Below are 16445 nucleotides of genomic sequence, written 5' to 3'. Positions count from 1 at the left end.
TTAGCATGTGACGTTCAGAACTAGCATACCCCCCGCAAACTTCCGGTGAATTTACTAAATTACTCACGAATAAACGTTCACAAAAAACATAACAATTATTTTAAGAATTATAGATACAGAAGTCCTCTATGCACTCGCTATGTCCGATTTTAAAATAGCTTTTCGGTGAAAGCACATTTTGCAATATTCTAAGTACATAGCCCGGCATCACAGGGCTAGCTATTTAGACACCCACCAAGTTTAGCCCTCACCAAAGTCAGATTTACTATAAGAAAAATGTTATTACCTTTGCTGTTCTTCGTCAGAATGCACTCCCGGGACTTCTACTTCAATAACAAATGTTGGTTTGGTTCAAAATAATCCATAGTTATATCCAAATAGCGGCGTTTTGTTCGTGCGTTCAAGACACTATCCGAAAGGGTAAAGAAGGGTGACGCGCCCGACGCGTCAAAATATTCCATTACCGTACTTCGAAGCATGTCAACCGCTGTTTAAAATCAATTTTTATGCCATTTTTCTCGTAAAAAAGCGATCATATTCCGACCTGGAATCTGTGTTTTAGTACAAAGAGAGAGAAAATAAAAACATGGGGTCGCCTCGTGCACGTGCCTCAGTCTCATTGTCCTCTGATAGACCACTTACCAAAGGCGCTAATGTTTTTCAGCCAGGGGCTGGAATTACATCATTCAGCTTTTTCCCGGGTTCTGAGAGCCTATGGGAGCCATAGGAAGTGTCACGTTACAGCAAAGATCCTCAGTTTTCAATAAAGAGAGTCAAGAAGAACAAGAACTTGTCAGACAGGCCACTTCCTGTAAGGAATCTTCTCAGGTTTTTGCCTGCCATATGAGTTCTGTTATAGTCACAGACACCATTCAAACAATTTTAGAAACTTTAGGGTGTTTTCTATCCAAAGCCAATAATTATATGCATATTCTAGTTTCTGGGCAGTAGTAATAACCAGATTAAATCGGGTACGTTTTTTATCCGGCCGTGTAAATACTGCCCCCTAGCCCTAACAGGTTAAACAAATCAAAATATATTTTATATTTGAGATTCTTAAAATAGCCACCCTTTACCTTGATGACAGCTTTGCACAAGCTTGGCATTCTCTCAACCAGCTTCATGAGGTAGTCACCTGGAAAGCATTTCAATTAACAGGTGTGCCTTCTTAAAAGTTAATATGTGGAATTTCTTTCCTTCTTAATGTGTTTGAGCCAATCAGTTGTGTTGTGACAAGGTAGGGGTGGTATACAGAAGATAGCCCATATTATGGCAGGAACAGTTCAAATAAGCAAATAGAAACGACAGTCCATCGTTACTTTAAGACATGAAGTTCAGTCAATATGGAACATTTATAGATCTTTGAAAGTTTATTCAAGTGCAGTCGCAAAAACCATCAAGCGCTATGATGAAACTGGCTCTCATGAGGACCGTCACAGGAATGGAAGACACAGAGTTACCTCTGCTGCAGAGGATAAGTTCATTAGCGTTACCAGCCTCAAAAATTGCAGCCCAAATAAATGCTTCACAGAGTTCAAGTAACAGACATATCTCAACATCAACTATTCAGAGGAAACTGTGTGAATCAGGCCTTCATCGTCGAATTGCTGCAAAGAAACCACTAATAAAGGAGACCAATTTGAAGAAGAGATTTGCTTGGGCCAAGAAACACGAGCAATGGACATTAGACCGGTGGAAATGTGTCCTTTTGTCTGCAGTCCAAATTTGAGATTTTTGGTTCCAACCGCCGTGTCTTTGTGAGACGTGGTGTGGGTGAACGGATGATCTCCACATATGTATTTCCCAACGTAAAGCATGTAGGAGGAGGTGTGATGGTGTGGGGGTGCTTTGCTGGTGACACTGTCTGTGATTTATTTAGAATTCAAGGCACACTTAACCAGCATGGCTACCACAGCATTCTGCAGCGATACGCCATCCCATCTGGTTTGGGCTTAATGGGACTATCATTTGTTTTTCAACAGGACAATGACCCAACACACCTCCAGGCTGTGTAAGGGCTATTTTACCAAGAAGGAGAGTGATGAAGTGCTGCATCAGATGACCTGGCCTCCACAATCCCCCGACCTCAACCAAAATGAGATGGTTTGGGATGAGTTGGACCGCAGAGTGAAGAAAAAGGAGGCAACAAGTGCTCCGCATATGTGGAAACTCTTTCAAGACTGGAAAATCATTCCAGGTGAAGCTGGTTGAGAGAATGTCAAGAGTGTGTATTTTTTTTATATTGGTGTCACAAATTTATAATTTGTAGTTCTTTATTAAACATTTAGTTATTTGTTACATTTGACTGTGTAAAACCTAGCAGTACCACTTAATTCTCTGAGTGAGACAGATATATAGCTTTTTGCAAAAATATACACTACCGTTCAAAAGTTTGGGGTCACTTAGAAAATCCTTGTTTTTGAAAGAAAGGCAACTTTTTTCCATTAAAATCAACTGAAGCTGTCAGTTGAGGACTTGTGAGGCCAGTTGTATTGCTTCTTCAATCAGAACAACAGTTTTCAGCTGTGCTAACATAATTGCAAAAGGGTTTTCTAATGAGCAATTAGCCTTTTAAAATTATAAACTTGGATTAGCTAACACAACGTGCCATTGGAACACAGGAGTGATGGTTGCTGATAATGGGCCTCTGTACGCCTATGTAGATATGCCATTAAAAATCAGCTGTTTCCAGCTACAATAGTCATTTACGACATTAGTAATGTCTACACTGTATTTCTGATCAATTTGATGTGATTTTAATGGACAAAAAAATGTGCTTTTCTTTCAAAAACAAGGACGTTTCTAAGTGACCCCAAACTTTTGAACGGTAGTGTATATTATTTGTCTCTGAAATGAAACCATCAAGTGATAGATTTCAAACAAGCCCATGCCATGATTCGATAGTGATAAAAAACATACCAATCTCTTTTATAAGTTCTTTAAACAATAAAAGCACATTTGACCATTTACCAACATTACTGAAAATGGATATATAGCGTTTTTGAAAGAAACTTCAAATGTGCACACGTGTATACACTTGGCTCTAGATTTAGATTACCACTTGCTGGCTCCTGACGGCCCCATGCACTCCCTAGAAGCAGTCTGTTAGAGAAATGCTAATTCTGATTTACAAGAAAACGGCTGAGATGACTCAAACACTGTAGCTAGCTAGCAAGCCCACTGCAACAATTTTATAGGGGCGCGGGAATGTTAGATTCATCTTTTAATTTTAACTTAACTGTCATTGATGGTGGTTACTACTGGTTTCAGATGGCGAGAGAAACTGTTCGTGTTTTTGTAAGGACTTGAATGACGTCACGCACCAAACAAGCCTCAACCAATCACCCGAATTATATTAATTTCACAACCAGATATGGGATAACCCTACATCTCCCCAAAACAGAGATCAAGGGGAAAAAATGATCTAAGAAATATACAAAAATAAGTGAATGGTTAATAGTTTCCTTATTTTTTAAGATACCAATGCCAAACTTAACATGGTTCATCATGGTAATGTCTTTGATGACTCTAAAAGTTTTAACTTGATAGGCCATTGTGAAGTGGATTTACAAAGGATTTAAATAGACATGTAAAATCTGATTACCTGATTTATCAATAACGCAGTCATCTCTTAACCAATCCCTTAACTTTTGTTAAACTTAGGACCTACACATAAGAAAAGCTGTCGTGGACTACCAGTAGAGTTCTCAAAGTGCTCTCTGTCTGCTCCAGCAACAAGTTGCCCATGGTGCAACTAAGAGATGCACCATGGGCCTACATACCAAAGGACCTACATACCGAATTTGGTGTTACTTATGTTTTTCAAAGCTTTACCAATTGTCTAAGATGGAAGGAGATCGTGTTTAGCATGAGGAAAGACACCTACATACCATATAGTTAGATAGAGGACTCAGCTTTGTATCTGTGCCGTTATAGTGTCTGGGACAGCATGGGCACCGCCATTGAGGCTATCTCCATTTTAAAGTATTCAATTTTTTATTTTTCATTGGCTGATTGCTACAGACTCCTAAGAATCCCCACCCAGTTGACTACTTTAAAATGGTGGAAGTCCTCAATCGCAATAGAGCCCCACAGTGGAAGTGTCATAATACCCATAAAACCTAGCGGTTAAACAAGGAAATGGCTCCAATCGTTTTTCCACCATTCATTTTTCCCATGGAGGATTTTAGAAACACTTAAAATAAGGGCTGTGTTTCGTGTCGGCTTATCCTGGTGTGATTCGAAAATACTTATTAGCATCAAAGAAGATATCATGCAAAACTACAAATCGTTGCAATCACTCAATCAATCAAATTTATTTATAAAGCCCTTTTTACAACAGCCAATGACATAAAGTGCTAAACAGAAACCCAGCCTAAAACCCCAAACAGCAAGCAATGCAGATGTACAGTTGAAGTCGAGAGTTTACATACACCTTAGCCAAATACATTTAAACTCAGTTTTTCACAATTCTTGACATTTAATCCTAGTAAAAAGTCCCGGTTTTAGGTCAGTTAGGATCACCACTTTATTTTAAGAATGTGAAATGCCAGAATAATAGTAGAGAGAATGATTTATTTCAGCTTTTATTTCTTTCAACACATTCCCAGTGGGTCAGAAGTTTACATACACTCAATTAGTATTTGGTAGCATTGCCTTTAAATTGTTTATCTTGGGTCAAACGTTTCTTCGGGAAGCCTTCCACAAGCTTCCCACAATAAGTTGGGTGAATTTTGGCCCATTCCTCCTGACAGAGCTGGTGTAACCGAGTCAGGTTTGTAGGCCTCCTTGCTTGCACACGCTTTTTCAGTTCTGCCCACAAATTTTCTATAGAATTGAGGTCAGGGCTTTGTGATGGCCACTCCAATACCTTGACTTTGTTGTCCTTAAGCCATTTTGCCACAACTTTGGAAGTAAGCTTGGGGTCATTGTCCATTTGGAAAACCCATTTATGACCAAGCTTTAACTTCCTGACTGATGTCTTGAGATGTTTCTTCAATATATCCACATACTTTTCCTACTTCATGATGCCATCTATTTTGTGAAGTGCACCAGTCCCTCCTGCAGCAAATGCAGGTTGGGATGGTGTTCTTCGGCCTGCAAGCCTCCCCCTTTTTCCTCCAAACATAACAATGGTCATTATGGCCAAACAGTTCTATTTTTGTTTCATCAGACCAGAGGACATTTCTCCAAAAAGTACGATCTTTTTCCCCATGTGCAGTTGCAAACCGTAGTCTGGCTTTTTTTTATGGTGGTTTTGGAGCAATGGCTTCTTCCTTGCTGGGCGGCCTTTCAGGTTATGTCAATATAGGACTAGTTTTGCTGTGGATATATATATATACTTTTGTACCCGTTTCCTCCAGCATCTTCGCAAGGTCCTTTGCTGTTGTTCTGGGATTGATTTGCACTTTTCACACCAAAGTACGTTCATCTCTAGGAGACAGAAGGCGCCTCCTTCCTGAGCGGTATGATGGCTGCGTGGTCCCATGGTGTTTATACTTGCGTACTATTGTTTGTACAGATGAACGTGGTACCTTCAGGTGTTTGGAAATTGCTCGCAAGGATGAACCAGACTTGTGGAGGTCCACAAGACTTCCGACTTCAACTGTAGAAGCACCTGCACGTCATCTCTAGCTGGCACGTTTTCTAACAAGTCAATTTAAAGAAATGTTGCCAATTTATTCATTACTACATTTAGCTAATATTACAGTTATTCCAGGTATTCTTGTCATTGCCATGATTCGGCAGTCTCATCCAGATCATCATGGCATTTGTAGTTCTTTATGATAGCCACATTAGCAGGTAATTAGCATTTCATTTGTGGGGGTAAATACAGGTGAATATATAACTGCTCTTAAATGCTAGTAAAACTAAATGCATGCTCTTCAACTGACCCTCGTAAAACTGACTATCCTGCAGATCCTTGACTTCGGCAATGTCATTTACAAAATAGCCTCCAAAACTCTACTCAGCAAATTCGATGTTGTCTATCACAGTGCCATCCGTTTTGTCACCAAAGCCCCATATACTACCCACCGTTGTGACATGTATGCTCTCATTGGCTGGCCCTCGCTACATATTCTTTTCCAAACCCACTGGCTCCAGGTCATCTATATGTCTTTGCTAGGTAAATCTCCGCCTTATCTCAGCTCACTGGTCACCATAGCAGCACCCACCCGTAGCACACGCTCCAGCATGTATATTTCACTTGTCATCCCCAAAGCCAACACCTGCTTTGGCCGCTTTCCTTCCAGTTCTCTGCTGCCAATGACTGGAACTAATTGCAAAAATCACTGAAGTTGGAGACTTATATCTCCCTCACTAAATTCAAGTATCGGCTGTCAGAGCAGCTTACCAATCGCTGCAGCTGTACACAGCCCATCTGTAAATAGCCCATCCAACCAACTACCTACCTCATCCCCATATTTGTTTTATGTTTTTTTCTGCTCTTTTGCACACCAGTATTTGTACTTGCACATCATCATCTGCACATCTATCACCCCAGTGTTAATTGCTAAATTGTAATTACTTCGCCACTATGGCCTATTTATTGTCTTACCTCCTTACTTCATTTGCACACACTGTATACAGATTTTCTATTGTGTTATTGACTGTACGTTTGTTTATCCCATGTGTAACTCTGTGTTGTTGTTTTTGTCGCACTGATTTGCTTTATCTTGGCCAGGTCGCAGTTGTAAATGAGAAGTTGTTCTCAACTGGCCTACCTGGTTAAATAAAGGTGAAAAAAAAAATATATATACTGTGTTACTCTATATCCATGTTAAAACGGGTTATATCCATGATGAGTCTTCTATCTATCTCTATGCTACATACAAAGTTGTCCCCTCTCTGCTAATTAACATACAGCTGGCGGGGTTTATGCTGCATCGGCAAGATAGAACAGCTGCCTCCGGTAAGACAAGGGGTGGCGGTCAGTGTATATTTGTAAACAACAGCTGGTGCACAAAATCTAATATTAACCTCTCTTGGGTAGGGGGCAGTATTTTGACGTCCGGATGAAGAAGGTGCCCAGAGTAAACTGCCTGCTACTCAGTCCCAGAAGCTAAGATATGCATATTATTAGTAGATTTGGATAGAAAACACTCGGAAGTTTCTAAAACTGTTTGAATGATGTCTGTGAGTATAACAGAACTCATATGGCAAGCACAAACCTGAGAAGAAATCCAACCAGGAAGTGTGGAAATCTGAGGTTTGTAGTTTTTCAAGTGATTCCCTATCCAATATACAGTGTCTGTGGGGTCATTTTGCACTTCCTAAGGCTTCCACTAGATGTTAACAGTCTTTAGAACGTTGTTTCATGCTTCTACTGTGACTGGGGAGAGAATAAGAGCCATTGGAATCAGATGACTGAGAAAATGACATGAGCTCAGTGGTGCGCGCTCACGTGAGAGTTAGCTGTGTTTCTTTTCTTTTTTGAAGACAAAGGAATCGTCCGGTTGGAATATAATGGAAGATTTATGATAAAAACATCCTAAAGATTGATTCTATACATCGTTTGACATGTTTCTACGAACTGTAATATAAATTGTTTGACTTTTCGTCTGAACTCACTGCGCGAGCACAGTGGATTTGGATTACTCGACTGAACGTGCGAACAAAATGGAGGTATTTGGACAAAAAAGATGGACTTTATCAAAACAAATGAACATTTATTGTGGAACTGGGATTCCTGGGAGTGCATTCCGATGAAGATCGTCAAAGGTAAGTGAATATTTATAATGCTATTTCTGAGTTTTGTTGACTCCACAAAATGGCGGGTTTGGTTTTGTGACTGAGCGCCGTACTCAGATTATTGCAAAGTGTGCTTTCGCTGTAAAGCTTTTTTGAAATCTGGCATAGCGGTTGCATTAAGGAGAAGTGTATCTATAATTCTTTGAATAACAGTTGAATATTTTATCAACGTTTATGATGAGTATTTCTGTAAATTGATGTGCTCATTCACCGGAAGTTTTGGGAGGCAAAACATTTCGGAATATTACACGCCAATGTAAAATTGGGTTTTTGGATATAAATATGAACTTTATCGAGCAAAACATACATGTATTGTGTATCATGAAGTCCTATGAGTGCCATCTGATGAAGATCATCAAAGGTTAGTGATTAATTTTAGCTGTATTTCTGGTTTTTGGGACGTCTCTCCTTGCGTGGAAAATGGCTGTGTGGTTTTTCTTGTCTAGGCGCTGTCCTAACATAATCTAATGTTATGCTTTCGCCGTAAAGCCTTTTTGAAATCAGACAATGTGGTTGGATTAACGAGAAGTGTGGGATATAATAGTTGTATGGTTGAGAAGCGTCCCACATACCCCAGAGAGGTTTTAAGGAAGTCTCAAGGTTTTGCTCGCCTGAAGTAGAGTATCTCATGATAAGCTGAAGACGACACAATTTAAGCGGGACTTTAACCCGGATGCTTATAAGAAATCCCGCTATGCCCTCCAACGAACTATCAAACAGACAGAGCGTCAATACAGGGCTAAGATTGAATCATACTACACCGTCCCCGGCGCTCATTAGATGTGGCTGGGCTTGCAAACTATTACAGACTACAAATGGAAGCACAGCCGAGCTGCCCAGTGTCACGAGTCTACCAGATGACCTAAATTACTTCTATGCTCGCTTCGAGGCAAGCAACACTGAAGCAAGCATGATAGCATCAGCTGTTCCGGACGACTGTGTGATCACGCTTTCCGGAGCCGATGTGAATAAGACCTTTAAACAGGTCAACATTCAAAAGACTGCAGGGCCAGACGGATTACCAGGACGTGTACTCCGAGCATGCGCTGACCAACTGGCAAGTGTCTTTACTGACATTTTCAACCTCTCCCTGTCAGAGTCTGTAATACCAACATGTTTCAAGCAGACCACCATAGTCCACCATAGGTAACCTGCCTAAATGACTACCGACTCGTAGCACTCACGTCTGTAGCCATGAAGTGCTTTGAAAGGTTGGTCATGCTTCACATCAACACCATTATCCCAGAAACTCTAGACCCACTCCAATTTGCATACCGCCCCAACAGATCCACAGATTATGCAATCTCTATTACACTCCACACTGCCCTTACCCACCTGGACAAAAGGAACACCTACGTGAGAATGCTATTCATTGACTACAGCTCAGCGCTCAACACCATAGTGCCACCAAAGCTCATCACTAAGCTAAGGACCCTGGGACTAAACACTTCCCTCTGCAACTGGATCCTGGACTTCCTGACGGGCTGCCCCCAGGTGGTAAGGGTAGGTAACAACACATCTGCCACACTGATCCTCAACACGGGATCCTCTCAGGGTGCGTGCTCAGTCCCCTCCTGTACTTGCTGTTCACCCATGACTGCGTGGCCAGGCACGACTCCAGCACCATCATTAAGTTTGCCGATGACACAACAGTGGTAGGCCTGATCACCGACAACGATGACACAGCCTATAGGGAGGAGGTCAGAGACCTGGTCATGTGGTGCAAGGATAACAACTTCTCCCTCAACGTGATCAAGACAAAGGAGATGATTGTGGACTACAGGAAAAGGAGGACAGAGCATGTCCCTATTCTCATCGATGGGGCTGTAGTGGAGCAGGTTGAGAGGTTCAAGTTCCTTGGTGTCCACATCACCAAAAAACTATCATGGTCCAAACACACCAAGACAGTCATGAAGAGGGCACGACAAAGTCTATTCCCCCTCAGGAGACTGAAAAGATTTGGCATGGGTCCTCAGATCCTCAATTTTTTTTACAGCTGCACCATCGAGAGCATCCTGACTGGTTGCATCACTGCCTGGTATGGCAACTGCTCAGCCTCCGACCACAAGGCACTACAGAGGGTTGTGCGAGCGGTCTAGTACATCACTGGGGTCAAGCTTCCTGTCTTCCAGGACCTCTATACCAGACGGTGTCAGAGGAAGGCCCTAAAAATTGTCAAAAACCCCAGCCACCCTAGTCATAGACTGTTCTCTCTGCTGCCGCAGGGAAGCGATACCAGAGCGCCAAGTCTAGGTCAAAAAGGCTTCTTAACAGCTTCTATCCCCAAGCCATAAGACTCCTGAACAGGTAATCAAATGGCTACCCAGACTACCCCCTCTTGACTACCACTCTCTTTTACGCTGCTGCTACTCTCTTTTTATTATCTATGCATAGTCACTTTAACTCTACCTACATGTACATATTACCTCGACTGACTTGTGCCCCCGCACATTGACTGTACCGGTACCCCCTGTATATAGCCTCGCTACTGTTATTTTACTGCTGCTCTTTAATTACAGTGCCTTGCGAAAGTATTCGGCCCCCTTGAACTTTTCAACCTTTTGCCACATTTCAGGCTTCAAACATAAAGATATAAAACTGTAATTTTTTGTGAAGAATCAACAACAAGTGGGACACAATTATGAAGTGGAACGAAATTTATTGGATATTTCAAACTTTTTTAACAAATAAAAAACTGAAAAATTGGCCGTGCAAAATTATTCAGCCCCTTTACTTTCAGTGCAGCAAACTCTCTCCAGAAGTTCAGTGAGGATCTCTGAATGATCCAATGTTGATCTAAATGACTAATGATGATAAATAGAATCCACCTGTGTGTAATCAAGTCTCCGTATAAATGCACCTGCTCTGTGATAGTCTCAGAGGTCCGTTTAAAGCGCAGAGAGCATCATGAAGAACAAGGAACACACCAGGCAGGTCCGAGATACTGTTGTGGAGAAGTTTAAAGCCGGATTTGGATACAAAAAGATTTCCCAAGCTTTAAACATCCCAAGGAGCACTGTGCAAGCGATAATATTGAAATGGAAGGAGTATCAGACCACTGCAAATCTACGAAGACCCGGCCGTCCCTCTAAACTTTCAGCTCATACAAGGAGAAGACTGATCAGAGATGCAGCCAAGAGGCCCTCTGGATGAACTGCAGAGATCTACAGCTGAGGTGGGAGACTCTGTCCATAGGACAACAATCAGTCGTATACTGCACAAATCTGGCCTTTATGGAAGAGTGGCAAGAAGAAAGCCATTTCTTAAAGATATCCATAAAAAGTGTCGTTTAAAGTTTTCCACTAGCCACCTGGGAGACACACCAAACATGTGGAAGAAGGTGCTCTGGTCAGATGAAACCAAAATCGAACTTTTTGGCAACAATGCAAAACATGTTTGAAGTAAAAGCAACACAGCTCATCACCCTGAACACACCATCCCCACTGTCAAACATGGTGGTGGCAGCATCATGGTTTGGGCCTGCTTTTCTTCAGCAGGGGCAGGGAAGATGGTTAAAATTGATGGGAAGATGGATGGAGCCAAATACAGGACCATTCTGGAAGAAAACCTGATGGAGTCTGCAAAAGACCTGAGACTGGGACGGAGATTTGTCTTCCAACAAGACAATGATCCAAAACATAAAGCAAAATCTACAATGGAATGGTTCACAAATAAACATATCCAGGTGTTAGAATGGCCAAGTCAAAGTCCAGACCTGAATCCAATCGAGAATCTGTGGAAAGAACTGAGCTGTTTTGCAAGGAGGAATGGGCAAAAATGTCAGTCTCTCGATGTGCAAAACTGATAGAGACATACCCCAAGCGACTTACAGCTGTAATCGCAGAAAAAGGTGGCGCTACAAAGTATTAACTTAAGGGGGCTGAATAATTTTGCACGCCCAATTTTTCCGTTTTTTATTTGTTAAAAAAGTTTGAAATATCCAATAAATTTCATTCCACTTCATAATTGTGTCCCACTTGTTGTTGATTCTTCACAAAAAATTACAGTTTTATATCTTTATGTTTGAAGCCTGAAATGTGGCAAAAGGTTGAAAAGTTCAAGGGGGCCGAATACTTTCGCAAGGCACTGTATTTGCTATTTGTTATTTTATTTTTACTTATCTATTTTTACTGAACACTTACTTTTCTTAAAGCTGCATTGTTGGTTAAGGTCTTGTAAGTAAGCATTTCACTGTAAGGTTGTATTTGGCGCATGTGACAAATTGATTTGAAGTCTCTAGGTGAAACGGGACAGTGGATATGAGGGTTTAAGTGAGACTGCTTCATAGAGATAGATTGAGGACTGTATCTGTGCCATTATAGTGTCTGTGACAGCATGGGCAGAGCCATTGAGGCAATCTCCATTTTGAAGTAGTCAATCTTCTTCTTCACGATTGGCTGATCCATCCTGATGACCCCATTGGACATGTCTCCAACAGAGTCTCCAGGAGGGATCAGCCAATTCAGTTGGAAGTCCCAGCCAGTGCCCTCAATGGCTGCCCATGCTAATACAGCTGCACATGCTAATATGGACTTTTGGCCACTAGTGGCCTTTATCATTCTCAATGGACTGCTTATAACAACGCCACCTATAGGCCAGTCGGTACCACTCTTTTTGACCAAAAATATTGTCTTCACTGTGAACCCCTGATGACAATTTACAAAGCATGGTTTGATTGTACATTCTGCACAAGCAGGAATAAATACACCAATGGCAATATCCCATGACAGTTATGTTTGTTTATAACCACAGACATTGTAATTTAATATAATATCCGTAGCCTAATCGATATATCCTACAGGGTTAACATTAGGAATGAGTCTAGTATTAATGCTACAACTCAAATAGTGTTATCTGAGTTTAGGCTTACTACACTTTTTATCAGTTAGGCTACCCCCCAAAAAAGTTAATAATCAATATCCATTTATGTTTTTACAGTCAACTGGGTACTCAACAATAGGGAAGGTATCTTTGGACATGATCCATTGACAATCCATTGATAGACATTTTCGGGGCCAAACAGCAAGTGGAGTGAGCTCTTAACTGCTAGTATTATTAATAAAGAATGGGCTGTCTTTCCAACCCTCCCTATCTGCACAGTGGATCTCCTTGACTTCCTCTCTCTCTCTGTCTTTCTATCTCTCTCTCTCTCTCTCCCTTTCCCCCACACTCTCTCTGCTTAGTTTATTCTGCTAAGATGTGCTGCTAGCTGGTGCTGCAAGTGGGCCTACCATATTGATTAATTAATATCATACACTTAATATATCACTGTCGCACTTCAATTAAGTTAATGGAGTCATTTGCAATATTAACTAGTTACTTTAAAGTAAGGACACTCCCATCCCACTTCCTAATTATTACATGGAACTTCCATCTCATATTGCTCAAATAAACAGCAAACCTGGTTTCAAAAAACAAATAAAGCAACACCTCACAGCACAACGCCTCTCCCCTATTAGACCTAGACAGTTTGTGTGTATGCATTGATATGTAGGCTACGTGTGCCTTTTAAAAAATGTATGTAGTTCTGTCCTTGAGCTGTTCTTGTCTATTGATGTTCTGTATTATGTCATGTTTCATGTTTTGTGTGGACCACAGGAAGAGCAGCTGCTGCTTTTGCAACAGCTAATGGGGATCCTAATAAAATACCAAATACCTAATATTATCGAAGAGTTACTATTTTTGGGAGGATCTATGTTGTTAATATTATAAAATATGATTCTATTTTACGTTTTCCATACATGAAATGAATTGCAACTGTGGAATATTCAAATGTGCATTTCAGTAAATATTACTTTGTAATAGAATTGTTTTGTCACTTGATTGTTTTGTTCTCATTTGCAAACCAAATAAAAAGTGGACCATATTTTATAACCTTAAACGTATATGTAACACAGGTCAACTCATGTTCAATACTTATCGTTACTAGTGAGATTCCAGTAACCAATCATATTTAACTTTATTTTGAGCCAATCAAAACTCAAATAAATGGCCTGGCTCCCCCTCCACTTTGTTAAGTAGAAAACCCAAACCCCTGGCAGCAGATCCACAAGATTTGCCATGAGAGGTGACTGTATAAGTTCCCTGAAGTCAATCTGCTTTCTCTGTGAGAGCTTCCCATGTCTGGAACACACAGCCATTAGACACACACAGCTGCACCACATATCACACCTTCACAAAAAAACATAAAGACAAGGCTAAAGGCCAATCAGACTTGTGAACATAATCCCTAGCTGTGTATTGCCACTTTCCATGTTTGTCTATAGTTTGTGAGGTGTGGAAACATTTTGTTACTTTTATGTACAGTACTTTTGGAAAATATTCAGACCCCTTGACTTTTTCCACATTTTGGTAGGTTACAGCCTTATTCTAAAATTGATTAAATTATTTTTTTCCTCAGCAATCTACACACAATACCCCATAATGACAAAGCAAAAACAGGTTTTTATATTTGCACATGTATAAAAACTTTTTTTTTAATGAAATAACAGATTTACATAAGTATTCAGACCCTTTACTCAGTACTTTGTTGAAGCATCTTTGGAAACGATTACAGCCTCGAGTCTTCTCGGGTATGACGCTACAAGCTTGGTACAACTGTATTTACGGAGTTTCTCCCATTCTTCTCTGCAGATCCTCTCAAGCTCTGTCAGGTTGGATGGGAAGTGTTGCACAGCTATTTTTAGGTCTCTCCAGAGATGTTTGATCGGGTTAAAGTCCATGTTCTGTCTGGGGCACTCAAGGACATTCAGCGATTTGTCTCGAAGCCACTCCTGGATTGTCTTGGTTGTGTGTTCAGGGTCGTTGTCCTGTTGGAAGGTGAACCTTCGCCCCAGTCTGAGGTCCTGAGCGCTCTGGGGCAGATTTTCATCAAGGATCTCTGTACTTTTCTCTGTTCATCTTTGCCTCCATTCTTACTAGTCTCCCAGTGCCTGCTGCTGAAAAACATCCTCACAGCATGATGCTGTCACCACCATGCTTCACCGTAGGGATGGGTGCCAGGTTTCCTCCAGACGTGACACTTGGCATTCAGGCCAATGAGTTCAATCTTGGTTTCATCAGACCAGAGAATCTTGTTTCTCAGGGTCTGAGTCTTTAGGTGCCTTTTTGCCAACTCCAAGCGGGCTGTTATGTGCCTTTTACTGAGGAGTGGCTTCCGTCTGGCCACTCTACCATAAAGGCCTGATTGGAGGAGTGCTGCAGAGATGGTTGTCCTTCTGGAAGGTTCTCCTATCTCCAAATAGGAACTTTAGAGCTCTGTTGGAATGACCATCGGGTTCTTGGTCACCTCCCTGACCAAGGTCCTTCTCCCCCGATTGCTCAGTTTGGCCGGGCAGCCAGCTCTAGGAAGAGTCTTGGTGGTTCCAAACTTCTTCCATTTAAAAATGATGGAGCCAACTGTGTTCTTGGGGACCTTCAATACTGCAGATATTTTTGTGCCTCGACACAATCCTGTCTCGGAGCTCTACGGACAATTCCTTTGACCTCATGGCTTGGTTTTTACTCTGACATGCACTGTCAACTGTGGGACCTTATACAGACAGGTGTGTGCCTTTCCAAATCATGTCCAATCAATTGAATTTACCACAGGTGGACTCCAATCGTTGTAGAAACATCTCAAGGAAGATCAATGAAAACAGGATGCATCTGAGCTCAATTTCGACTGTCATTTCAAAGGGTCTGAATACTTATGTAAATAAGGCATTTCTGTTTTTTTACGTTTAATACATTTGCAAACATTATACAAACCTGTTTTCACTTTGTCATTATGGGGTATTGTGTGTAGATTGCTGAGGATCATTCTTTTTTTTTATTATCCATTTTTAGAATAAGGCTGTAACATAACAAAATGTGGAAAAAGTCAAGGGGTGTGAATACTTTCCGAAGGCACTGTATTTTGTTTTGTTGCTTTTTGTGCTATTGCTGTGTCTGTGTTGCATGTTGCTTTGCATGTGCTCACTCCTCATTGTTTGTCTGTATTGTTATTGTAATTATTTATGATATCCTGCCCAGGGACTGCGGTTGAGAATTAGCCGGCTGGCTAAAACCGGCCCTTTTACTGAAACGTTGATTAATGTGCATCGTCCCTGTACAAATAAAAACAAACTCTAACTCTTGCGTTAGCATTAGTTAGCAACTTCCTTCAAACTACACGTAGAGACATAAAACTGGTATCCCAAAATTCACCTCGTTCTGGGGAAGTACACTGACAAAAATATAAACGCAACATGGAAAGTGTTAGTCCCATGTTTCATGAGATGAAATAAAAGATCCCAAAATTGTTCCATATGCACAAAAAGCTTATTTCTCTCAAATTGTGTGCACAAATTTGTTTACATCCCTGGCAGTAAGCATTTCTCCTTTGCAAAGATAACCCATCCCCCTGACAGGTGTGGCATATCAAGAAGCTGATTAAACAGCATGATCATTACAAAGGTGCACCTTGCGCTGCGGACAATAAAGGCCACTATAAAATCTTGTCACACAACACAATAACACAGATGTCTCAAGTTTTAAGAGTGTGCAATTGCCATGCTGACTGCAGGAATGTCCACCAGAGCTGCTGCCAGAGAATTGAATGTTAATTTCTCTACCATAAGCTGCCTCCAATGTCATTTTAGGGAATTTGTCATTACGTCCAACCGGCCTCACAACCACAGACCATGTGTAACCACGCCAGCCCAGGACCTCCA

This window comes from Salmo salar, chromosome 16 (genome assembly GCF_965601325.2).
Source record: "Salmo salar chromosome 16, fSalSal1, whole genome shotgun sequence".
Classification (NCBI taxonomy): Eukaryota; Metazoa; Chordata; class Actinopteri; order Salmoniformes; family Salmonidae; genus Salmo; species Salmo salar.
The sequence above is the reverse complement of the archived record's forward strand: the minus strand, read 5'-3'. Positions refer to the sequence as shown.